General features: G+C 44.6%; 1 long non-coding RNA gene across 1 annotated transcript; it reads left to right on the top strand.

Moving 5' to 3' along the window:
* Positions 1–204: 204 nt before the first annotated feature.
* On the top strand, positions 205–27,177 carry LOC311517280. Its single transcript, XR_014710652.1, has 2 exons — positions 205–708; positions 26,069–27,177. It is a non-coding gene; the product is annotated as an uncharacterized lncRNA (long non-coding RNA).
* Positions 27,178–27,492: the final 315 nt, after the last annotated feature.

Below are 27,492 nucleotides of genomic sequence, written 5' to 3'. Positions count from 1 at the left end.
CTACGCAGTGGAGGAAATGTCTAGTAAAATACAATCAATTAGTGCAACCAGTAGAGGGCCTGCTAGGTCTGACACAAAAGCTGAAAGAACGTGAACACTTTAAAGCCCATCCTCCACTCAAAAAAAAATCCTTAGTGTGACATCATGGGCTAGAGGACAGCAATGAGGCCTATGCTGCATTCTAATCAGAAAGCATGCAGAAGCCATTCAGCAGAGCATTACCCAAATCAGCAAGCCACTTTGTATTTCTTCACTAAGCCGTAGGGGTTTTTTCCACACCATCTTTACCTTGCAAGCACAGAAGTGCAGTTTCAAAAAGAAGACTGCGGACATCAAATTGATGGCCAAATAAATGCTCTGTGAAGGCCAAGGAGCTGTGAGAAGGAACTGCAAATTTCTGTGCTCAGAAATCCAATTAACCTAGACCCAGTGCTTTTTATTTGTCTGCTCTTCAAGAGGCTGTATGGTCTACTGACCAAATGCTAGAGCCAAGCAACTCAGGAGAACTGTATGCATGCATATTTATTGCTTCTGATTCTTCCGTTTGGACAAAGAAGATGTGTGAGCTGAAACATGCTGGTAAATTAGGTATGAGTGTTGGGAGTAAAGTTTCCTTCAAGCTCCCAGTCCAGCTCATTGATGAACAGGGGCAGCAGATGATCATGGGAGAGCAGGAGTACAGTGGGACAGTCCTTTTTCACTCACCTGGTAAGTTACTTGAACTATATTAAAGACAGGAACTAAAAGCTAAAAGGCTGAGTGATGTACACACATAGCCAGTGAAAGCAGGCAAGAGGATAATGTCCCTGTGCCTTTAAAAACATTCATTAATTGGTCCTGAATGCATAATCAATCCTATGTTTATCTGAAAGTTTCCCAGAGAGATGGGGCTGCATTCATGTCTACTTGCAAAAGGCAATGCATAAAGTGGTGGAATCAGTGATCTGTACGGTGGAGGAGCCAGGGAAACTTTTTTTGTCTCTTTAAAAAGAGAACAATATCGATAACAAATGTAAATATCTACTTGAAACCCCTTCATATCTTTGAAATAGCATGTGTCATTTTTCTTTTGTAAGGGCTGTTTTGCCATCCACATATTTTCTGTGCTTCCATCTGTTTTTAGAAGATTTTTCCCTTTCTGTTCTCTACTGAATTACTGAACTCCCAGCTCACTGATAAAATGCAGTATTTAAAGGAAAAGGCTTTCACTGTTGAGGAGCAATACCATCCCAAAGGAGGGCAATTCTGTTTTTTGATGCAAACTTGCACTATAAGGGTATGTCTACACTACAAGTGCAGACGTGGTAGTAACACAGGTAGGCATATCTGTGCTAGCTTTAATCTAGCTAGCATGGGTAACAATCATAGTGAAGACGTGGTGCCATAAGCTTGTGCTCAAGCCACCCGAGTACAAGACTGCCAGGGAGTTGGGATTTGTACTTGAGTTGCTTGCCCGTATCACCACATCCACACTGTTCTTACCCTTGCTAGCTAGACTAAACCTAACACGGTTATACTACCTATGGCATAATCACACCTTCACTTGCAATGTAGACATACCTTAAATGAGGTAGAGGAAAACAATCAAACTGCAGTGCTCCTTACACTGGAAAGATACGTCAATACAGATTAAAGACACTTTCCCCAGATCTATACTGATTTGGGGCATAATTTAAATAGAAAAGTAATGCAGAGTAGCTCTCTTATAAGGCCTAAACTGGTGTTAAATGTATTCTTCTGTCTGGCGTCTTCTCCATGTAATTGTTTGCTTATTATCTAGCCAGAATAACATTGTTGAGTGGAAGTCCGAAGGACACAGGGGAATGCGGGTAGTCGGAAGATACTTGTGTGTTCCAGCTGATGGCAAGACACTCTAGCAGATTTAGAATTAGCCCCCTATCCTACTATGTGTCCCACGCTTTGTCCTAGTACAGTAATAATCATAATGGGCATACATGTCCCACCGCTGGAGGAAGGACGATTGCTAATTAAATGTCTGCTTAATCAAGTGTCTTGCCATCAGCTGGCAGACGCAGGAGGAATGTCCTAAACCACCAGGTTGCACCTGTCCAAACTGGGAGCAGAAAATACTAGAAATCCCATAACGGAGATGGCTCTTATGAGATTTCCTGCCCTCTTTTGCAGACTCTGGCGGTTCAAGAAGTTTAGTTAAGAATTGCAGTGTTTGGGGTGTTTGTTCAACCTGTACTTCCAAACCTTTTATGGTCTGTATATTTATGGTTTGCCCTTCACAACTCTTAACCCTGCTTACCTGACAAATCTAAGAGAACACTATTACTGACACACACGATACCGCTCTTTACTTTTAAGACCCTTGAGAGCTTAGCTCTACACTACCTACCAAGTCCAATGTGCTAATGAGCCATTGGCTGCTCCCCGGCAGTTCTGCAGATATGCCAGCTTTCATTACCCGTTAGTCCAATTTTTTCCCAAGACCCTTCATGCTTTTTTCTATGCCATTCCTTATGCATGAGAGTTGCTTTCCCCATCCCCCTCCAAATCCATAAAGCCACTGTATTATGTTCCTTCAAATCCCATCCTAAAACTACTTTCCACCATGGTGCCTACAAAATGGTCAAAAATGGCTAGGCTCCCCGAGAGACTGTAGGTCAGACTTGATAAAGGCATTCATAATTATGCCTGTCAAGCTCTCCTGCAGTGGCTCAAAAGCATGAGTATCAGACTCAAGGCAGACTGTTAGAAAGCAGGGCACACCAAATTGGTTGTAAGTTCTATACTTAGATTTCACCAACCAAGGATCGAGTGTAAACTCCTTAGGCACTATAGCAGCCCAACCATGGAGTCACATACAGTCACCTTGAGTACTCTGATCTATCTTGCCACCCAGGTGAGGCTGTCTTTGTCACAGATGGTCCCTTACACCAAAGATCACAGCAATATTCAAGTTACTTCCAGTCCCATAGACCAGTCACTTACCCCTTGTGAGTTGCACCTTAGATCTCACACCAAAGCCAATCCTATAATAAACTATCAAAAGATTTATTAACTAGGAAAAGAAAATAAGAGAGTTTTCATATACATACAGATAAGGATAGCATAAAATCCCTCCTGGGTAGTTGTACTGAATCTTTACCTGTAAGGGGTTAAGAAGCTCAAATAACCTGGTTGGCACCTGAGCAAAAAGACCAATAAGGAATGAAGATATGTTCAAATCAGGGCGGGGGAGGGGGCGATTTTGTTTGTGGCTCTCTTTGTTGTTCCCTCTTGGACAGAGAGAGAGACCAGGCAGGAACAACATCTCCTGAAAACAGATCTAAAATGATTCATATAAGATTACAAAAATTGTAAGTAAGGCAAGGAAATGCATTAGATTATCTTTTGTTTCAGCTGGTGAATTTTCCCTATGCTAAGAGGTAGTTTTATTCCTGTTGTTTGTAACTGTAAAACTGAATCCAGAGGGGAGTCCTCTGTGTTCTAAATCTTTTTATTACCCTGTAAAGTTACCTTCCATCCTGATTTTGCTGGTGTGATTCTTTTACTTTTTCTTTATAATAAAGTTCTTCTTTTAAGAACCTGATTGATTTTAGTGTCCTAAAGATAAAGGGTCCGGTTTGTACTTACATTAAAGGCAATTGGTTCATATATTATTCTCAAGCCTCCCCGGGAAAGGGGGTGAAGGGGTTTGGGGGGATATTTTGGGAGAATAGGGACTCCAAGTGACCCTTCCTGAATTTTTGTGTAAATCACGGTGGTGGCAGCAATACCGTCCAAGGACAAGGAAAGGAATTTGTGCCTTGAGGAAGTTTTAACCTAAGCTGGTAGAATATATGCTTAGGTGGGCTTTCATGCGGGTCCCCACTTCTGTACCCCAGAGTTCAGAGTGGGGAGGGACAAGAGTTATTTATAAGGTTAAAGCAGGTAAACATGTATACAACACAAATGAGTTCCACTCTAAATTTCAAAAGGTAATAGAAGCTTCTATAATAAGCAAGCTCTAGATGTGCTTTAGGGCTAACCCAGGCCAAGCAGCTGGGGATCCCTTGCTTATGCTTAGAAATCTTTCCCCTCTCCAAAGTCTAAGTAACATAGAGATAAAGTTTCTTCTTATTAGGGATTTTTATTCCCTTCCCCCCAGAGTTCAAACTGATGGTGTGAGTACACATGCATCTCTCCTCTTCATGGAGGCGGATGTGTGTTTGTGTGTGGAAAAGGAATGCAGTTAACAAAATCTTTGTTCTTTGATGTTCCACACTTGTTCATTTGGTTTCATGGGTCTTCTTGGTGAGCAGGACCTAACACCTTCTATAAGAAGCCAGGATTTTATATTATTTAACGCTTCTTTTCTGTTTGATGACATACACAATTACAGAGGATTGCAATGTAAACATTTAATATCACCTATAACATGGGGTACGGTTGTTATGTGAGATTAATACATGCAGCATCTTATAAGCATTTCATAAAGTCTAAACACTAAACACATTTTTATGACTCTAATACTTATTTTAACAATACAGACACACAGGTGAGCCAGACTCATTTTGGCTGTGTTAAGTTGAGGCCTAAGGCCAGGAGCTGGTACCTGGTCTGCCAGAGTCTCCAGGCTCACAGTATTTGTGCAGAAGTTCCAACCCTTTTATCACATGTGCAATTTCCTGTCCCATTTCTGCATGCAGGCTGGGCAACTGTGAACATTAACATGGTACTTATTTTGTGAAGGCAGAGGTTCAGTATGTTTGCACAAAATGTTAAAATTGTACATAAGCTGAAGGGTGTGTTCACAGATGTTATAGATGTCATTAAGGAGGCTCTTTGTAAACGTGTCCCTTTCTCTTGTGTGAAAGTTTGCAAGAGTTTAATAGAGACAAAACGAATAGGGCTGTATTGGGTTACTTTAAAACATATGCATTTGATAGAAAATGATACCTTCTCCATTTTTTTTTGTTTACCCTTCCTCTAGAATTCTATAGCACAGACGTAATTTTCCATCTAATTCTCTATTCTGGGCATAAGTGGAATTTAAGTAGTATGTAACCCTTGTGATGGCCCTCTGCACAGCTATGAATTGCACCTGGAAAGAGGAAATTAAAAGGGCATGAGCATGATGAAAGCCAATTCCCTTGTGGATTTGAACAAATATTTTCAGCCTCTTTTTGTATTTGCAATTCCAGAATCGGACTCTTGAGTCATCTCAGGACCCATATGTAATTCCATGGTAGAGGTCATCCACAAATCAAGTGCACTTTGACCTACTCCTGTTAGGAAAGAACTTTTAACGTGCAGTAGCAGGGTCTAGATGGACAGTTAGTGCACTGTAGATTTATACCCCAGCTTGCCACATGCTAACTGTTCGTCTAGACAAGCCGTCAGCCAACTTGTAAGTTTCAAATATTTTTTGGTTGCTTATCCAAGTCAATGTGAACCTTAGTTGAACCTCCAGACCTTCTAAGCTTTCCCCACACTTAAAATGCCCTCCTTTCTCCTACTCTGTGACCTCTTTTCCCATCAACAGACTCTTCCCTCTACCTTTTCTTGATCCCTTGTAGGGTTATTCTGCCCATCCTGTGCATGGTCAAACTGTCTTATGCTGGCAGGCACTTTAAGGTGCAGAGAAGGAGCCATGGGCACTCTCCCCAATAAGCAGCATAAGATAAAGAGAAATGCAGCATCATGCTCCACCTAGCAGCTATCTACAGGGCAGAGAAGCTGGGAGAGAATGACTTATCTGAATATATACAGCTGGTTTATTTGGGGGCTAAGACAAAGTCTGAGGACAGTTCTCATTTTATCAAGATGGTTTTGCCTACCTCTGTTTGTTACAACTAGAGCTGATCAAAAATATTATTGTGAACAAGTTTAGATTGGTTTTCATTTCAAAGTTCTCAAAAATGACCATTTTTCATTATTTGGGGGTGAAATCAATTTGTTCTTTTCAAATTCAAAACAGTTAGCTAGTTTATCTGGTTTATGGAAGAAGAAGAAGAAGAAGAAGAAGAAGAAGAAGAAGAAGAAGAAAGCTATTTAGTTAAACTTCTGCGATGACTTAAGGAAAAAGGCATGAAGTTTTTCCACAACAAATGAATAAATTCGGACCATATTGACTTTTTTTCGTGAAAAATATTCATTTTTGAAAGGTCATTTGTTGGTGGGAAAAAAAGTTTGGTTGAAAAATTTTGACCATCTCTAGTTACAACATTAAATCAGGCAGGTAAAGGAAACCAGCTGTAGAAGAGAAGGAATCTATTACACGCAACTATGTTGTTTATAAGCAAGGATAGGAAAGGAAGTAGAAAAAAGGACATGTCAGTTTAATGAGATTTTGGTACAAAGAAAAGTGAAGTAGTCCTTCTTTAAATAAACTTTACAACCCAATGGTAGTCCTTTTCTGTGCATGGAAGGTGCATAGAGCATTTAATTTACCCTCTGGATATTTTAAAGACAGAATGCAGGAAGATATATAGGTTAGAGAAAGAAGATAAAAAGAAATTGTCTCCCCTGGAATTCTAAATGATAATGGATAAATTCTGAGCCTGATGCATAAGAAATATTTACTCAAAAGTAGTGTGTCTGACATTTAATTAAATGTAAAACCTGCATGATAAGTAATCTTCCCAATGTGATCTGTGAAGGTCAGTTGTCCCAATCAAAGCCAAGCAGGTAGAAATACAGAACTTAAAGGAGACTGTTAGCCTGAAAATATTCAAAACTGTTAATTTGATTTTTGTCAGGGAAATTATAAATCAGTAATTAAAAAAACGACCAAGAGTGGCAGTGGTGAGCGTTTAATTAGAAATTATGTGCCAACTCTATTTTTAATTGCAATAGACGTAATGTAATAATGCTGCAAGAGAGAGAGAGAGAGAGAGAGAGAGAGATTGGATTTGCCTTGAACAAGCTGGCATGACTAGTATGGCTGTACTGAATACACAACCACGTTTTCTCAGACTTAACTAGAGCATCTGAAATTATCCTCGAGTGAGCTGATCACTCTCTCGCTGTTGGCCAAGCAAAGCTGAAGTGGAGGAAACACTGAAACCATCCCACACTGAACAACATATGTCCGGGATGAGTGAGCAGCACCGCTCCACAAAACAAACAATCAGCTCTTCGCAAGGTGGAGGGGGGATTGTTATGTTCTCCACAACAGTTTTGCAGAGCTGCCACATCACATAGATGGTGTGTCCATCTATGCCACATGCACAACCATTTCATAAGGTTGCTATTCACACTGCAGGTTTAGGGATTGCTCACTATTGTCTGCCTTATTTTGGAGCCAGAATTTAACACTGTGGTGGCTTCTCTTTCTAAATTCAATTTGTTGTTGGTCACACATCACTAAACCGGAAACAAATGGCTGGATTGAACCTGGCCCTCCACAGATGCACTCAGATCTCCCCTACCCCATGATCCCTTCTACTGCAGTGGGGGAAGGGCTTTCCAGATCCAAAATGGGAATTACTTCTTCCTCCCTCCCCAAATGCTGTTTGATGGGATGCTGTTGTATTTTCCTTCAAATGGACCTTTCTCTTTCCCCAGCTGAGCTGGGTCAGAGGGCTCCTCGGAGCTAGTAAATTCCAACCTACCACCCAGTGACCTGCTAACAGTTGCTAGGATAGAAGCTGAACCACAACTGAGGATTCCAGTCCTGGAATCTGACTGGCAGAATGCTGGGGGTCCTGACTACTTCACAACTTTTGTATAAACCCAGCAAAAGAACAGGAAGTTGTCCATGCAGCTGGGATCTCCCTGTGGAGGGATGCTACTCCCTCGGCAATACCTGCTCTAACTCACCTGACCCTGCCTGCCTCCTGACACCCAATTTTCCCTTTGGCCTGTCTTGTACTCTGATCTCCTGGTAACCTGACCCTGCCTGCTTCCTGACACCTGACACTCGATTTTGCCTTCCGGCTTGCCCTGGACTCTGACCTCCTGGTATCTGACCTGATCTGACTCCTGCTCTGACCAGTAGGTCAGACTGCCCATGCCCCAGTCATGACACTTACTCAGCCATGTAGGGCTAGTCATGATCTAGCCCACTGACTTCTGGCTGTTGTTCTATCATTCCTCATTTAGTAGACCCTTTCAAATTCTAATAGTTGTCTCATCAAAGTCGGTGGTTGTTGTTGGCAATGTCATCTATAGAAAAATATAGGGCAATTGCATGTCTAAGTCATTCAGGAACCTGTCCTTTGTTTTGACTACTGAAGTAGTTTCCTCCAGAGTGACTGTTTCATTCAGTCCAAGGGTTATTTCAGAATTTTATGTCAATTTTTTGTGATCAAACTTGACCTGATTTCTTCCAAACCTCATTTACCAGAAAAGGGTATTACTACATAATTCATCAGAGACCAGAAGTGCATTAAAATATATATTTGACAAGAACTAATCCCTCCAAGAAATCAAATAACAACTTATTTCCTTGAAGCAGTGGCAGTGGAGTATGCCAATGTCTAAACATGCCAGACTTTGAATTTTTTTACATTAAAATAAATAAATAACCATCATAATGTCTCTGTGTGCACATATATAGAAAGAATGCCAAGTTCAGTTGACCAACACGAACTAAAAAAAATCCAACAATCTGATACTCAGCTATAAATGAAAATGCACACACCCTCTGGCTAGAGCCTGGACAAAGAGCTGACTTGGTGAATTATTTAATGTCACAGACCCTAGACAAATCCTTTTATCTTCCTCATATTAACAAAGAGGTGGCAGACATATGAGCAGTATAAATGTAAGCCATGCTAACACAATGTGGCTCTTTGTCACCCCCCAGTGGTGAGACCATACATAGAGGTTTGAGTCTGCTACTGCCACTAAGATAACTCATCTAGTCCTTTAGTTCAAGCAGTATCAGGTTTGTGCTTTTAAATCCACAGATGCCCTAATCAGGGGCATGGTTATGCATAGATTAAGGCTATGTCTACACTTAAAATGCTACAGTAGCCCAGCTGCAGCTACTCCACTCTAGGACTTCAGTATAGACACTTACTACAGAGTTCGGAGGGGTTCTTGCATCACTGTAGTAAATCCACCTCCCTGAGAGGAGGTAGCTAAGTTGATGGAAGAACTTTTCTGTAAACCTAGTGCTGTCTACATAGCGATTTAGGTCAGCTTAACTACATCACTCAGGGGTGTGGATTTTTCACAGCTCTGAGCAACGCAGCTGGGTTTGATCTAATTTTCTAGTGTAGACCAGCCCTAAGATGTTTACAACATTAGATTTTGAACTTCCAGCAGAATCTTCAAAAGATGTAGAAACTACTTAGAAAATCTGTTTTAGCATCAGCCTATCCATATGGATGATCATCTGATTTACTATATCTTCCTCCCCGAATTCTTATCATTTGCCAGTAATGTAGGATGCTAAATTAGCTCTGAAGTAATGAGGAAGCAAAAAAGTTTTTGTAGAAAGTGGGGGTGCTCCTTGGGGAGCAGTTTTGTTTCCCCTGATGAGTTTAGTTCCATCAGCACATAGCAGTGTACACCCGCCATTGAGAACAGTGGAAGCTGCTGGGTGCTAAGCATGCTGGAAAAACTGGCCAACTGCTTAAGGTATCTAAAAATACCTTAAGCAGGTGGCTCTTTAAAATGTGACCCTTAGTGCAGGTCTACACTTTAAGCACTGCAGTGTTTAAGCACTGTACCGCTGTAGTGCTTTAGGGCTTGGCTACACTTCCAAGTTAGAGTGCATTAAAGCAGCCCCGGGCGCTCTAACTCCCGATGTGTCCACACTGGCAAGGCATGTAGAGCGCCTGGACTCTGCAGCTGGAGCACTCCTGGTAATCCACCTCCACGAGAAGCATAAAGCTTGCTGCGCTCCGGCTGAAACGCCCGGGCGTCAGTGAATGAGGTGTTGCATTACTACGCTAAGATTGACCTCTGGAAACATTCCATAATCCCCTGAAGTCAAGTGGCCACTCTTGTCATTGTTTTGGAATCAGCTGCAGGAATGCGGATATGCCCTTTCAAAGCTCCATTTCTGACAGCCGGCTGCTTATCTGCTCCGGGACAAAGCAACCATTACTGTGGAATGCTGCTTGCTGTGAGTGTGTGTGAGAGAGAGGCGGGGGAGAGGGGGGTCTGCTGCTGTCTGAACTTACAAGACAGCATGCTGATATGCTCTCAGCCCCCCAAAAACCCACTCTCTCCCCCCACATACACACAACACACTCCCTGTCACACTCCATCCCCCCACATTTGAAAAGCACGTTGCAGCCACTTGCATGCTGGGATAGCTACCACAATGCACTGACCTTTGTGGCGTTGCAAGAGCTGCTAGTGTGGCCATGCCAGTACGTTTGCAGCTGACAATTTAAACACACGGCAGTGTTTTCCCTGCTGCGGTCTCCGAAGGCTGGATTAACTCCCAGCGCTCTACATCTGCAAGCGTAGCCATGCCGTTAGTGAAGTGGTGGTAGCTATGTCAATGGGAGAAGCCCTCCCTTGGACATAGCACTGTCTACACCAGGGGTTAGGTTGGAATAACTGTGTTGCCCAGGAGTGTGGATTTTTCATGCCCCCTGAGCAACGAAGTTATACCAATGTAAGTTTATAGTGTAGAGTAGAGCCATCCATAGTCATTTTCTTCACTATTAATAGTTAAGAGTAGAGCAAGGCTGATACTTAATTTTTCTATTTCATAGGAAATTCTTCAATTTTGAAATTCTGTTCTGAAATGGGATGAAAACAAAATATTGTAAATTTCCTTTTATTCCAAATTCAACTCTATTATATAAAAAATTTCAAAGCAAAAGTTGTTTTGAAGTGACAAATTGAAATGTTCCATTTCAAAAGTGTCCAAATAGAATACTTTGATCTTATCAAAATATTTATTTCAATTTTTTTTCCAAAATGAAATTTTGTTAAAATTGACATGTTTTTATGAAATGTTTCAATTTCATCAAATCTGCATTTTCTAGTGGAAAAACATTGCACTGGGATATTTCCTATCAGCTCTAGTTAGGGTCATAGGCACAGCCAAGCAAATTTTATTTTGTTTTACCAAGATAAAAAGTGCAGGCAGTTAGAACTGCTTCAGGACAAATAATATCTTTTTTTGGGTTGTTCATAACATTTTCTCTAAAGGAGAAAATAGCAAAGAAACCTTTATTTTTAAGGGATTCAGCAATTCTTGGGACATTTCTACCTCGAGGGATGGAAGTTTGACCAAATTACTTACCAGAAAGTTCTTTTCATCTGAAGCTGCTACAATGTGTTGGAAATCATTCATTCACAAGGAGTTTCTCACTGTGGATGTCAGTTATTCATTTTAGGGTGATGGGTTGAATGGATTAAATCAGGCAGGCCATTTGTCTGGTTTTAAGCCAGACAGTCCTGTATTTAAACGTCCTGTGTGGTACTGAGACAAAACTGGACATAGTTTTGTCTGGTATCAGGGACAGGAGATGCCATTTTGAAAAGTGCACTGCTTGGCCCCCGCTGCTGAGTTCTTGCATGCACGGTTCATGTGGGGTCACGCTGGTGGAGATGAGGTCCCACAAGTGGCAGCGGAACCATGCCATTCCAGGAAGTAATGGAATGTCTGGTATTCTAGGGATGCGTGAGTGGCCACCCTAGCTTCCCTTGTAAGAAATGTGTTTCGTTTCTGAAAGTCACTTTTAGCCCCCAGCCAGATGTCACATTTCATTTAAGGTTTGTAAACTTTTCTACTAGATGATATAAATGAATAATCAGAAGGTATAAATATTGCACAAATAGTCATTGTCTTGATTTTATTAATGTTCACATTTGAACTCCTTCCATTGCATTTTCTTCATAAAGTTTGTATATCTAATTTTAGAATTGAATTTTGGGGTCAGATCCTCAGCTGGTGTAAATCAGCATCACTTCATTGAAGTCAGCTGAGGGTCTTCCGTTTGATGTTCAATAACAAGAAAGAAGGTCTGTGGAGGGTCTACGTTTTGGTCTGAGATATAGTATGTGTGGCCTGAAGCCCAAGAGCATAGTGAGCGGACTATGACACCTGTTGGTGAAATGGGAGAAAAGTGGCCCAGAGTTGCTTGAGAAGTCCAGATGGGCAAAGGCTCTGTTGCGGCAGGAAATCTCTCTCAGCATCTGTTGGTTGAGCAAGGGGCAATGAATGAACTGGGCAGGCCTCACTTGCATTTCAGTTCTGAGACAGTTTGGGGCATTTCAGTTAAAATACAGTTAAGTTTTGAGTTTGGGGGCAATAAAATGCTATTGGCTCTGTTGGGAAAAGAAGGGATAAGAGAACTGCACCAAACATACCTGAGGTAGCTTGGGCTGAAGCTGTGGAGAGAACAATAGCCTTCTAAGAGACTCTGGGATAGGCCTTCCTACCCAGCAATTAAAGCTGCAATTGCCTCAGCTGGATCATGTGGCATAGAGGCCCTGGAGCAGCCCAAGCAGTACTGACCTGCCAGAATCCTTGAACGTCTCCGACCCCAGACAACAAACTGCAAGCAGGGAACTGGGGAATATGGCAGTGGCTAGAATACAATGGCCACTCAGAACTGCAAGAAGAGGACTGAGGTTTGGATTATTGCTAAGGCACCCTGTGGGATGGGAGTCTGACCTAATAATGTTAATTAGTTATATGCTGGCTTTCCCAAATTTTTTCTGTTATCACCAGGGGTGAAAGTAACTTAAAGGACTTGCCGGTACTCCACAGTCCTGAGGAGGGGGCAGGGCCTCAACCGGAAGAGGCGTGGCCTCTACCAGAAGAGGTGGGGCCTTTAAATCCCCAGGCCCTTTAAATCAGGATTTAAAGGCCCAGGGCTAGGGCTGTGGTAGCAGCAGCTGGGAGCCCTGGGCCCTTTAAATCACCCCCTGAGCTCCCAGCTGCAGAGGTGGCTGGGAACCTTGGGGCACGGGGGCGATTTAAACGGCCTGGGGCTCTAGCTGCCGGTACCTCAGCGAAGCCCTGGGTCCTTTAAATTGCTGACGGAGCCCCGGAGGTCCAGCAGCAGGGCCCGGGGCTCCAGCTGCCGCTACCCTCCAGGGCCCTTTAAATCATCCCCAGAGCCTTGGGGTAGTGGCGGCAGGGCTCCGGTGGCTATTTAAAGGGCCTGGGGTAGTAGAGGCAGTGGGAGCCCCAGACCCTTTAAATAGCCGCCGGAGCCCTGCCACCACTACCCCAGGGCTCTGGGAGGGAGTTTGGGTTGGGGAGGAGGTTTGGGGTGCAGGCTCTGGGCTGGGGCGGGGATTGGGGTGCAGGAGGAGTGCAGGGTGCAGGCTCTGGAAGGGAGTTTGGGGATGGGATGGGGTGCGGAGGGAGGGGGTGCAGGTTCTGGGAGGGAGTTTGGGGATGGGAGGGGGTGCAGGGGTGAGGGCTGGGGATGAGGGTTTGGGGTGTGGGAGGGGGCTCAGGGCTAGGGCAGAGGGTTGGGGTGTGGGGGATGAGGGCTCTGGCTGGAGGTATGGTCTCTGGGGTGGGACAGGGCTGGGGATGAGTTTGGGGTGAAGGCAGGCTTCCCCGGGACTGGAGCCAGAGAGGAGGACTCCCCCCAGCCCTCTCCCCACCGGCAGCAGTGAGCTCTGGGGGAGGGGGCCCCCTCTCCCACCCCCACCCCCCCGCAGCACACTCACCCCCACACTGTCACTGCACGTGGTCCTAGGGCCCCTCTCATGTCCAGGAATCTCCCTCGCCTCCCCTGTCGTGGGTGCTCTGGGGGAGGGGGGGGCTGCCATCACAAGTGCACGTCATCTCCTGCTGCTGCCCCTCACTGTAGCCTCACTGAGGTTGGGGGATGGGGCTGCCCCTTGCCCAGCGTGGGGCAGGAGCGGTGAGTGCGGGCAGGGGGGGCAGCTGTACTGGTGGAGCGTCCCGACGGAAAATGAAAGGGTCTGAGGGGGAAGGGCAGGGTAAAGGCAGCCTGCCCTGGCAGTAGGGGATGGGGAGCGCTAGGACCCTGTGGCGGCAGTTGATACAGGGAGGCAGCATGGAGCTGCAGGGGAGAGATAGGGACGCTGTGCTCTGGGACCCAGGGAGGCATTCTAGGGCAGCAAGGGGGGGCCAGGGGCCACTTGGGGGAGGAATGGGGGGGGCAGCAGGTGGGACTAGGGAGGGAGACCCGGCCCCAGACATTGGTGGAGCCGGGCCCTCAATATTGCTGGAGCCACAAGCCCATATAACTCATCTTTGCTGCTTGCCAGTACGGGGTACCAGGACATACTGGCTTACTTTCATCTCTGGTTATCTCTCCCCTGCCACCCCCCATTTATAAAGTTTTCTTTGTTTTAAAATCCGTGCATTCAGTGCTTGCAAGTGGGGAAGACTATCAAAAGCACCCAAGGTGTTATATATAGTTTCATAGGTTTCTGGGTAGGGGTTTAAGCCAAAAGTTTTCAGAAGGAACCCCCCAGAAAATAGAACCTTGCCCTTTTTTGCTGCCAGCAACACCTGGAAGAAGGATTACATTTATGTGAATTGCTTTTTAGTAAAGTTTTAAAATAAGATCCAAGTTGCCAATGCCCAGGTCCTGCAAACTCTTATGCATGTGTTTAGCTTTACATACGAGCAGTGATATTGAAGTTAACAGGAGTACTCACATGCTTAAAGTTAAGCCCCAGTGTAAGTGTTTGCAGGATCTGAACTCCAAATAGTCTTGAAGTACCTCACCATTTTGAACATACGGAGCATTTCATTTCTGTTGTTGTCTGAATGGTGGGATTGTTTTCAGTAATAAAGAATATTTATTATAGTGCTATGGGAAGGTCTTTCTAAAGAACTTTTTTTAATGGGATATCAAATAAGTCAGTGTTTTCATTCTCTTGACCTTGGAGCTTAACATTTAGAATGAATTATGTTAAGCGTGAGCCATCAGGATATTTGAAACCAAGTGACATCACTCACCTCAGAGTATTGTACAGACATCCTGCTGCAGAAAACACCTCATTTCTAGTGACAAATCTTAACCATTTCAGGACTTGAAAAATTAAACCCCTCCCTGCATATATTTAATTTACAAATATTTTGAATACCGGGCTAGATTGCCAAAACTGATTACCTTAATTTTCAGCCGCAGTCTTGCATACAGACTTCTGCATGAGCCAAATGGGCAACGATCTACACAAGTTCCTTTTGCAGTCACAGTCACCCGTGTAAACATGCTCATGTAAAGGCATAATGCCAATTTTCTCCATGCAGTGGGTTATGTGCACATTCTACATGTGCTACGCAGTGAGTTTTAACAATTTGATCCACAGTTTTATATCAGCCATAAAACTTGATGTGCGGGGGAGTAAAGTTCACAGACTGTTTTGGCTTAAAAGATGTGAGTAAAAAGTTCCTTGGGGAATGTGTAAAAATAACAAAGGTTCAGAGAAGTTCTTGATAATGTTTAGAACATTACAATCTTACTGCATACAACAACGGTGTCAACACTAAAAATATCACCTATGTATTATGTTCTTATAGGAATAGCAAGGAGTATCTTCTCCAGATCATAATTGCTGATACTAAATTTCAATTCCTGCTGTTCCAGCAACATTATATCAGTAAGGTATATTAAATCCTCACAATGAAAACAGGGAAAGTGGCTTAATAGCCACATCATGATATCCAGCATCATAGGTGTGCAGCTCTTCACAGCTTTTATGTGTGTTAATTTTAACCCACCTCTTTAAAAATTTCAAATCCTGACATTTTCAAATCTTTGGAGTGTGAAAATCAATATAAACCTGGAATTAATTGTATGCATAGTCCAGAATTGCAAATCTGATCTCCCTGAACCCTGGGGATGTGTGTACAACAAAGAAATGTGCCAGACAGGTTGTAAGTGTATGAATATTATTGCTATTTGGGGCATAGGTGCCGACTCCAAGAGTGCTCCAGCCCTGCAACACCCACCGGCAGCCATGTATGACAAAAAATATATTTCATCTAATTCAATATAGTGAGCTATCTATTCAACATTAGCCACATTTTCTCATGATTTAAGAGAAATTGATCACGTAGACACTCAGCCTCCCCCCCCCCATATGTACACCTTCTATCATATGCACTTACCTAGGCTCCACCACTCTGATATCTGAATGTTTCACCATGTTTTAATGCATTTATCATCCCACCACCCTGGGGGGAGGGGGGAGAAGTGCTATTATCCCCATTATACAGATGGCAACTGAGGCACAAAAAGAATATATAACTTGCAAAAAGTCCCACAGGAAGTCTGTGGTGGAGCGGGGAATTGAACGTGGGTCTCCCAGACTATGCCTTAACTACTGGACCATTCTTCCTCCAAAATGCTACTGTAACTCAATACAGGAAGAAGGATTCCCCATCATATAAAAGGAGTCTCTCCACTCATCCTCTCAGGGCCTGTGGACTAATCACCGATGAAAGGAGGATTTTTTCCCATGATAGCCTGTTCTCTCACTGATCTTATTTTAAATAATGTAACATAATGAGGATTTATTTTGGTCTCTGTATTTTTTTTAAACCAGCCAAAAAGGAAATCTGTTATTTGTTTGATTTCTAGTTTAGTACTTTATATGACAGCTTGACACAAGAATGTGGCTTACTCATTTGTGTATGGAGAGCAGTCTTAAAGGATCACAGACCAATTATCCTCCAAATTATCACACACAATCTGGCTGATATATTTTGAGTAAGTAAAATAGTTTAGAATAATAACCCTTGTAGCTGGCCAATAATTTTTTGGAGCCTGCCTACAGGGCTCAAGTAATTAGTATTATTTATTTTTTAAGATTAAATCTTTGAAAACTCCAAGTCCTTATGTGCTGGCTCCATGCTCCAAAAGTTCATCCTTTGGAGTTGTATCAAATCACAGAAGGATGAATTCTGGAGGAGCAGCAGAATGGAGCTAACCAGCCAGCCTGGCAGTAGAGAAAGCCACTGATCATAGGAAAATAAAGTTAGTTTTGATAGTTTATACACTGAATGTATCTCAGAGACAGGTTAGTAGGGTATTTAGTATTCATATATGAAGGAAGTGAAATTTACCAGAGTGACCCAGGGATCCCTTGATGCCCACCAGCAGAGGGCACAGGTGTAGGTGTGTAGGGCTTTGCAGGGATCCTCTGGTTCAATATATGCATAATAGTTCTCCTAAGGGTGGCATATGAGGTCTCTACTGAGAGTCAGTAGCCCATAAATTGTTGTGGACTGTATGTACAGATAATATTTAAGGAGTTATGTATCAATCCTAAACATTATGTTCCTCAGGTCTTGAGCTAAGGCAGGTCACCAGGAGGTGACATACCTCAGAAATGTTCCTTTCAGGCAGGAGATTACAGACACCTATTTCCCTGTCAGGTCATTTGTAGTGCGTATAGTGTACGCCTCACAATGTAGGCCTATTTGAATACTAAGCCACGAGTGATAGATTGTTTCAGCCTGTGGATTTTCCAAACAGTAGATGGTGTCCTGTTTATGAACAATGACAAAGGATTGTTCTGGTATATCTTCGGGTGCAAGGAAACACCTGGGGTCCTTCACCAAGAAGGCAAGCTGATAGCATACCTGTCTCATGAAAGGAGGGTCTTAGACAGCCTGGCTGTAAAGTGTAAGGTGGGCAAGACACGGTTAGACATGAGCCTATCTTGTTAATTAAGTCTAGGCTCCAGAATGCATGTTATGATTTTATATGTAACAATTTGTTTCCAGTATTTCTACTTGCTATTATTTGAATCTCTATTTTGGTAAATAACCTTATACTTAATTTCACTAGAGACATATCCAAGTGCTGTGTGTTAAGCGGAGCGGTGATCTAAGGTCGAACTGGTAAGCAGGGGTGCACTGCTTCTTTGGAAGCAGCAAATCTGTGAATTCTGCGAGCACACAGGGGATCAGGGGCTGGACACTTCAAGGCAATGTTCGGAGGGCTCATGGGTTGGGGTGTGCCAGTCGCTAACCTGTAGAGAAACAATAGGGCTTATGAGGTCTGTGAGGCCAAAGGACATGGGGAACTGACTTCTGGCAGGTACAGATAAGGCTTTCTCATGCCAAGGGCAGGTGGTAGCGAGGTGTCTCACAACTCTGGGTACCCTGGAAAGCATCACAACCAGTTTTAACTATAGATAGAATCACAGAAGATTAGGGTTGGAAGATACCTAAGGAGGTCATCTAATCCAACCCCCTGCTCAAAGCAGGATGAGCATCAACTAATTCATCCCAGCCAGGACTTTATCAAGCCAGGCCTTAAAAACATTTAAGGATGGAGATTCTACCACCTCCCTAGGTAACCCATTCCAGTGCTTCACCACCCTCCTAGAGAAATAGTGTTTCCTAATATCCAACCTAGACCTCCCGCACTGCAACTTGGGACCATTACTCCTTGTTCTGTCATCTGTCTCCACTGAGATCAGCCGAGCTCCATCGTCTTCGGAACCCCTCTTCAGGTAGTTGAAGGCTGCTATCAAATCCTCCCTCACTCTTCTCTTCTGCAGACTAAACAAGCCCCACTCCGTCAGCCACTCCTCATAAGTCATGTGTCCCAGCCCCCTGTTCATTTTCATTGGCCTCCGCTGGACTCTCTCCAATTTGTCCACATCCTTTCTGTAGTGGGGGGTCCAAAACAGGACACAATGGTGCTGCAATCCCATCAGCCTCCTGTAAAGCCTACGTGTCAGTCTTGCAAGGTTCTGAGCACAACTTTGATCCATCAAAGCATTTGAGCACATGAATAGCCTCACTGAAGTCATTGGAATGCCTCATATACTTAGTTAAGCATCTTTCATGATTGAGCCCTGTGACATTACTACAGCTCTCCCCTACCTTCCCACACCACCCTTCACTCCCCTGAGCTCCCCCCCCACACACACACCCTGAAAGGAAATAGACAGGAAGAGGCACAGAGCCATCGTGAAGTTCCAGAGAAATCCTGCAAAGTCAAGTGATTTATTTGACATTTTGAAAAATCGATAAAGTTCAGTGATTATACTTTGCTGTTTTAGCTGTGAGATCTGCATGCTTCAAATGTCAAAAACATTAGGCAGGATTCCCAAAAACCAAGAACAAAAAATTAACCTGTGAGTTTCACCATTTCCTCTTCCTTGCATACTTGTTCTCTCTTTCACAGAATTGGGGAAGTTTCTTTAGTGCTAGACAGAATTATGTCTTTCTGGATCTCTCCAGACCCTTATTACGGTACTGGCTTTCTGGATTTTTAAAATATTCACCTGGTGTGCATATATATAGAGAGAGAAGTGTGAAAGATTAAAGTAGATACAAGTGCATGAAGTGTGAAATATCCTCCCCTGCAATTTTGCAGATAAACAAATAAATGAACTGCTGCTGCAAATGAGTCACTTCACTCTGTACATTCATCACAATGTCTGATTTCCATTTTACATGGGCAATGAACTTTTTAAAATGTACTTTTGTAAGGGAAAGTCATCCTCCACATATGACAGGTTTCAGAGTAACAGCCATGTTAACAGTCTCCCCCACAGGTCTGATTCTCCTCTACAATCATTCCTCTTGAACTCAGTAGGAGTTACTCCTATCCCGCAGGGGATAATCAATCTACAGTACTGTGCTTCACAAAAAACTCTTGTAGACCATTAGCCCACAGTCATAGCTGCATGGGCAGGTCCTTGTGCCCACATCGGGATCTCTTGAAGACCAAGTTCTGTGCAGATGCATGGTTCCATCCATGTGATTCCAACTGGAAGATCAGGGCCATAAATACTACTTTAGTGAGTGTATATCTTCATCATAGGGCCTGATCTGTAGCTCACTGAAGTCAATGGGATTCTTTCCAGAGATTTCTCTGGGCTTTGGATCAAGCCCTTAATGAGAGCTTAAAGTCCTGAAGCTGCAGTGAGTTCTGCGTGAGCTGTCCTATGCTCCTACATGTTGATTTCATGAGGGCTGCTCATGGGTGGAGCTCTGCAGATAACCGATTTTTTTCAATCTGGTGGTCAGACAAAAAATTTAAAACAAATGGATTTGTGAAATGTTTTGAGTGACCTGAATATGCACTTTTCATCTGAAGCATTTCATCCAGCTCTAGTCACGGTGGAAGGTGTTCACCTACATGGAACTCATTGCAGAATCCAGGCCTAAGTTCTGAGCTCCCTTGATTGAGGCAGGCTGTTATGTTGGAGATAACTAAGAGACAGATAAGTAATATATCTGTATTTCCATAGGATTATGATGCTGTTCTTTGGCTGGTAGCATAAAACTCCTCTTTGAGCAGTATGAGGTAAATAACTTGACATTAGCTAAAGTTTAATTTCTCTTATAGTGGATGGAGTTTTCTAGTTTCCAAAAGCAATAACATACTATAATAAAAACTAGAACTGGTCTGGACCCAACCAAAACCCCCAGATCCAAACATATGCAAACATGGGAACATTTTGATCCAGATCCAAGCTTTGTGGATCACACAAGGCCCGCTTATAGCAAAATCAGATGTTTCTTATATTTGAGATGAGAAATGACTCAAGCTAACTGGCCTGTTCTAGATAAAATTGTCAAGGATTATTGCAATTTTTGGAATGATTTTTATTTTTCTTAAGCTCACCTCTTGTGAGGTTTGTGCACCATCTGAAAGAGAAATCATGATTGTGATGGGTTAAGAGACTACCTACAGGAAATCTCACTATTGCTGTGTAGTACGATAACTAGGCTGGTAATGTGAGTCAGAACTGTACATATCAATTGATCTGTAAATATATCTACTGATACTAACTGCAGCTTTTGCGAAAAATCAAGGGGAGAATAATTGTTCTATCTCTATAAGACCCCATTTTCTGCTACCAACAGTTCCCTGGCATTCCCCTGTGCCCACATGGTTCTTAATTCTGGATCAAGGTCTATGTCACTTCGCCATAGTTTCAGTCCGATAAGATATTTCCCACTTCCTCTCCTAACTAGAGTATACTGTTGTTGTGCACTATTAAACAGTTGCCATGATTTGCCCCAAAGTGGCTCCATTTCAGGAATGTATGAAATGACTAATACATACGTGCAGCCGGATCCTCAGTTAGTGTAAATCAGTATGGATTCACTGAAGTCAATGGAACTGTACTGATTTACATCAGCTGAGGATGTGGCCCATAGTTTGTAAAGTAGGCTGGTGTCATTTTTGATGAAAGATGCTATCTAAAAACAGTTCATTTTCATTATATTGCAACACTCTCAGCCAACTGGTCTTACTTAAATGAATCTAAAAGAGCATTACTTTGATAGGATATACAGAATTAACTTTTTATACTACTTAAAAATACAATATCATAACCAGAACAAGCTAAAAATTCATCCCAACAATTGCATATTATATTGTCCTATGACTTTTGCTCAGTTGAAGGCTGCTTCCATTTGGTTTAAGTTTCATAGTATCCACAAACCTTATAAATGCATCAACTCTAATTTTCACTGTGGAAGATAATTCTGTAATCTATAGTGTAAAACTAGCAATTAGGTATCTAACCTAAATGGTACAGCAGCTGATGCCTTAGCAAAACCTGTAATATACGCAGAAGGGCAATGTACTGAAGGATATTACTAAAAAATCAATTGAAAAATCCCTTAACATTATTTTAATTTTGCACAATAAAGCACTCAAAAATAGGAGGTGCCAAAGTTAAGATTGCCTGTGCAAACACACCATTGTCTCGTGTCTGTATGGACTGTTATAATACAGACTTTAATGTACGTTTGTGAGTCTGTGCTATTTTTCCCGCAACAACTGGCCTGATCCAAGGCCCAGTATGAGTGTGCAGGATGGACTGTGTTTCGTGACTGAAGCAGCTATTTGATTGTTATTTGTATCCCATTTTGTTTAATGTCCCATACTGGGCACTATGTCCAACTCCTGCACCAACTGAGGCAGAAGCAGTCTAGTTTCATTCACTCCATGTTGGCCAAATTGTCTGCACTAACTCTGTCTAACTAGAGAAACACCCCATAGACCTTTTATGACAGGAGCCATGGTCGGGGGCATGGTCCACAAGTTGGCATGTGTAAATTCCCTAACCAGGTAATAACCTATTGGCTAAGGTCTTGTGCAGAGTATTTCTACACTTAATAGTAGTAGACTGTGAGGAGACTGTGCATGGAGCTGGTATTTGGCCTGAAAATGCACAGTTCAATGTCCATGTGTGTAGGATTCATACAAGGTTGAGGCACTCGGCAACATTCAGGGCACACCCAGAGTGTTGTGTAGGAGCTGTGCACACACAGCTCCTCTCAAGGGCATGAACCTTGGAATCTCGCCCAGATGACATGAACCGTGGGAAGCCTCCCAGGACTGGGCTGAAGGCCCGAGAGCAAGGAATGCGGTAGATAGAAATTGGTAAATAAGAATGTTAAACAAAGCCAGTGTATTCCTTTTATCTGTTGGAGAATGTAATGCGCGGGGGGGAGAGAAAAAATAAAGGAGAGGGTGGAAAGCTGACAGGACCAGCCCGTTGGCAGACCAGCCTGCTTGCTTGCTTAAAGCTTTGTGCTGTCTTGTATTTGAACCGCAACAACTGGCGCCCAAACATGGAGCCCTCAGCACGCACCTCACCCGGCAAGGGTTTCAGACGTGTCACTCATCCGCTTCGTGGATCCCGGTGAGTACTTTTCATTGTGGTAAGTATGGGAAGCTCCCTCTCTGCTTTGCAAGTGCAACACCGCAATGAGCTACAGTATTTACTGCGTAAGGCTCAGCATGATTGCCCCACTCGAGAACTCACTTTCCTGCTACAGGAGGTGAGTGCCCAGTGCCCGTGGTACCCTGAAGCCGGAACCCTTAAGCTAGCGGACTGAGAGCGGTTGGGCCAGACATTGCACAAAGAGCCTCGGGCGCCCGTGCAGGCTTTATATGCCTGGCATCTCTGCCGCGATGCGATACAGCGTGTCACCTCGGACAGGCCCTCCCTCACAGGGCTGGTGCTCTCGCCACTCCCGTCCGCTCCTGCAGCCATCCCCCCTCCTGGCGATGCGACACAGCATGTCGCCTCGGAAAGGCCCTCTCCCGCACCAACAGAGGGGCTGCCGATCCCGCCACCCCCGTCCGCTCCTGCAACCATCCCTCCCCCTGCTTCGCCCCCAGTGCCTCTATTACCACCGCCTCCCTTGCCTTTCCCACCGGAGCCGGTGTGTGATCGCCATCCCCCCATGCTCCGGGGTCCCCCGGGGGGTCGTCCACGTCTGCTCAGGGGCTTTTGCTGGTGCAACAAATGGTTCACGCAGCGAAGACTCGCTCAGATATTACAGCAGAGGAGCTGGCTGATCTGGTCTCAGTTTGTCCGGTGACCTGGCAGGATGATGGCCAGGGCAACCAGGTTGCAAACTGGGTCAGTTTGCCTTACTCAGTGATCAGAGAGGTAAAGAAAGCGATTCGCGAGTTTGGCCTCACTAGCACATATGTACGTGGTCTCATTGAAGGACTAGGTACTGGGTACACCCTCGTCCCTGAAGATTGGAAGGCGCTGCTGCGCATGATGTTGTCACCCAGTCAGTATGTTATTTGGCTTAGTGAGTATCGGCAGATGGCAGAACGCCAAGCCCAGGTATATAGAGAGCAAGGTATCATTTATGAGCACTTGGCAGGGGAGGGCCAGTTTGCTACCGTTCAGATGCAGTCTCAACTCCCTTAGGCCGTCTTCCCCATTATTTCCACCTGCGCTCAGCATGCTTTCCGGAAGGTCCCGGATTCAGGCAAGCCTACCAAAAGCTTTGCCAGTATCCGTCAGGGTGCATCAGAGTCCTTTATGGATTTTACTAACAGATTGCAGGAGGCTATCCTCCGACAGGTGGATAATCCTGCGGCAGCTCAGGAGATCCTGTTAAAAATGGTGGTTGAAAATGCGAACGAGGATTGCCGCCGTGCTCTCCAGGCGGCACAAGCCGCTGGCATTCTAGAGCTGTCGGACATGCTGCGGGCGTGCCAAAACATCGGCACACAAGCACATAAAGCTGGAGTTCTGGCCGCCGCCCTGCGGAAAAGCGGGAAGGAGGGGAAGCGTTGTTACCGCTGTGGTAAGGACGGTCACTTTCAGCAGGAGTGCCGCTCATCGACGGTGCCCACCTGCCCCTCAAAGAAGTGCCCCAAGTTTCGGAAGGGCTATCACTGGGCTAATCAGTGTCGTAGCAGGTTGGGAAACCGCACGACGGGTCTCCTCCGAACCCAGGGCCAAACGGGGGTGTTTCCCACTCAGACAACTGTTCCTCTGCCTTAAAATCCATAGACTCCATGAGGGCGGCGACTGCCGGAAGTGCAGGGCTTGATTTGATTATGCAGGAGGACGCTGATTTTCAGTTGCCGGGGGAGGTTTGCACCATACCTACACAGGTGACGGGACCTCTCCCTGCCGGATTTGTGGGTCTGGTTCTCCCTTGCTCACACGCTGGGAAACAGGGTTTTTTTGTCATCCCAGGGGTCATTGACGCCGATTACACCGGCGTTATTAAGGTTCAGGTATGGACCCATCTTCCGCAGTTGCTCCCGCGTGGACGGTCAATTGCGCAATTGATTTTAGTCCCCTATCAGGTGCCAGCCGCAGAGGATCGAGCCAGGGGTGGGAACGGCTTTGGATCAACGCTGTCTCAGTTGCCGTCGCACAACAGGTCCTCTCCACTTGTTGCTCTAACAATGTCGGTCCACCCCTCGAAAACTCAGTTAACACTTCTCTTAAATAATGTTCCTTTTACAGGGCTGGTGGACACTGGAGCTGATGTTACGGTGATTCGTGATCCGGAGTGGCCGGTCGGTTGGCCAACAGTTCCTTCTAAAGAGTTGTGGGGGATCGGGGGTAGCAAACCTGGGCACCAAAGTTTGTCTTGGGTCACGGTCTCTAAACCAGGAGGCCGTGCCCTTGCTACAATCCGCCCTTTTGTACTCCCTGTCCACCTCAATATTTGGGGCCGTGACTTACTTGCAAATCTGGACACCACCCTCGATATTAATATATAATGGCCCAAAATCCTCCCTCACCCACCTTGCCATCCTCATTACCATTGGTATGGCAATCCTTAGAGCCCGTATGGATTGACCAGTGGCCCCTCCCCCTAGAAAAGCTGAAAGCGCTTCATTCACTTGTACAACAACATTTGCATGCATAGCGCTTGGAGAGCTTCACTAGTCCTTGGAACTAGCTGCTGTTATTTTGGCCTTTCAACTTTTTGCTGATTGTCCCTTTAATTTGATCGTGGACATGCATTATGTTTATCAGGTAATTGATCATTTACCCCTTGCCCTCATCACCCCTCAGGTCGATGCGGACCTTCTTCGCCTGTTTTTGTCCTTACAGTATCTCCTCACCACTCGTAATTTCCCTTATTTTATTGCTCATATTCGCAGTCATACCCCTCTGCCTGGGCTACTCACTGAAGGCAATGCGCGCACTGATCGCGCATTACGTGGTCAGGTAAATTCCCTTTTTTCTGACCCCATTGAAAGTCATTTCTTTTTTCATCAGTCTACCTCTGTTTTGGCCCTACAGTTTTACATTCCTGCTGATCATGCACATTCTATTATTTGTTCCTGCCCCCACTGTGCCGCTGCTGCCCCTACCTTTTCTTATGCCGTTAACCCCAGAGGTACCGCAGCAAATCAGCTGTGGCAAATGGATGTCACTCATGTGCCACAATTCCACCCCTATTCGTTTTTACATGTTTCCATTGATACCTATTCGGGATTTCTGTGGGCGACCCCACAGCATGGGGAAGCCACTCCCAAAGTTAGTCACCATTTGCTAGCCTGTTTTGCTGTTATGGGTCGCCCGAGCCAGATAAAAACGGATAATGCCCCAGCCTATTGCTCCACAGCCCTCTCCACCTTTTGTGCCCAATGGGACGTCCGTCTCAAACATGGGATCCCTTATAATTCCACAGGCCAAGCTATTGTTGAACGTGCAAATCGCACTCTAAAAACCTTGCTCAACAAACAATTAAAACAAGGGGAGCTGTGTCTCCGAACCTTAGGAGACATTCAGCAACAATTGCATATCCTTTTGTTTACTTTAAATAATTTAACGCTGAACGCAGATCAGCAGACCCCCGCAGATCGGCATTTTCACAAGTCCGAGGTACTGGAAAGACCACGTGTCTATTACCGTCAGCTGCCCGATCCGCAATGGCTGGGCCCAGTGCCTTTAATCACTTGGGGGCGGGGATATGCTGCTGTGTTTCTCCCTGCAGGACCGTTGTGGGTTCCGGCCCGGTGTGTGCAACCGACACTGAAACAGCATGGCGTGGCACCAGGGGCTATCGAACCCCATACCGGAGTTTCAGCTGACCTTGGAGGAGAACACGGTGCCTCCCGGGTCAACAACGGCAGGACGGAAACGGAGGAGGCGTAGCATCCCAAGCCAGCCCGTGACATGGGGAGCAGTAGAAGCATTGGTCGCCGCGGCTCAACGAAGACTGGCAGCAAACCAACAGCCAGAGACTCCTGAGACTTTGTGGCAATTCTCGCCCAAATTACTGCTAATTCTGTATTGATTGTATGCCTTTTGTGCCTGCTATTTCCTGTAGGGGTTGGCTCGGGAGCGCTTCCTCCGTTATGGGCCCAAATGACATATAACCTATGGGAAAGATTGGCTTCAATAGCAAATGTTACCCACTTTTGTTTATTTGATTTTGTAGCAGCTGAAGAATTGTTAGGTACGTGCCTTATTCCTGTATGTCATCAGCCTGAGGAAATTGGGAATGAGATGATGCTCGCTGCTTACACGAACCTCTCTTCCCAGTACTCTAGCATGGCTAATTGGGGCCCGGCCAATTACACTTTACCTTCTTAAGCTTATTTTTTGCTGTTGCTGTGTGCAATGTATTTCCTTTTTGTTAAGGCTTTGTCGAGACCCACCCTGGCAGGCTCCACGAGTTATGACCTTGTCTGTCCGGGAGTTAATTGGATTGCAAAAGCAAATTGATGGCTACCATGAGATGGCCGAGCACAAATAAACAAAAAAGGAGGGGATGTAGGATTCATACAAGGTTCAGGCACTCAGCAACATTCAGGGCACAGCCAGAGTGTTGTGTAGGAGCTGTGCACACACAGCTCCTCTCAAGGGCATGAACCTTGGAATCTCGCCCAGATGACATGAACCTCCCAGTACTGGGCTCAAGGCCCGAGAGCAAGGAATGCGGTCGATAGAAAATGGTAAATAAGAATGTTAAACAAAGCCAGTGTATTCCTTTTATCTGTTGGAGAATGTAATGCGCGGAGGGGAGAGAAAGAATAAAGGAGAGGGTGGAAAGCTGACAGGACCAGTCCGTTGGCAGACCAGCCTGTTTGCTTGCTTAAAGCTTTGTGCTGTCTTGTATTTGAACCGCAACACATGTGTGCTCATTTCAACATCCATTTTGCCTGGGTTCTCTTTTTGTTCCATTCCATCTCTCTTGTATCGATAGACAACTGTCACTGTTGTATGTATACAAATACATGTGGGCATATATATTTGAATTCAAAGGTGAGAGAGGAAAGTGAAGACCCTGTGGCATTCCCAAAAGTCAGTCTTTCAGCAGTTACCCCATGTGGAATGCCAAGGGGCAATCAATAGTCATCACTAGAGATAGGCCCATGTTTTAAACTGTGGATCTGAACCACCCTGTACTGTAGG

This window comes from Lepidochelys olivacea (genome assembly GCF_965140295.1).
Source record: "Lepidochelys olivacea isolate rLepOli2 genome assembly, chromosome: 2".
Taxonomy (NCBI): Eukaryota; Metazoa; Chordata; order Testudines; family Cheloniidae; genus Lepidochelys; species Lepidochelys olivacea.
Note: the sequence above shows the minus strand (reverse complement) of the source record. Positions and strands in the feature narration are given on the sequence as shown.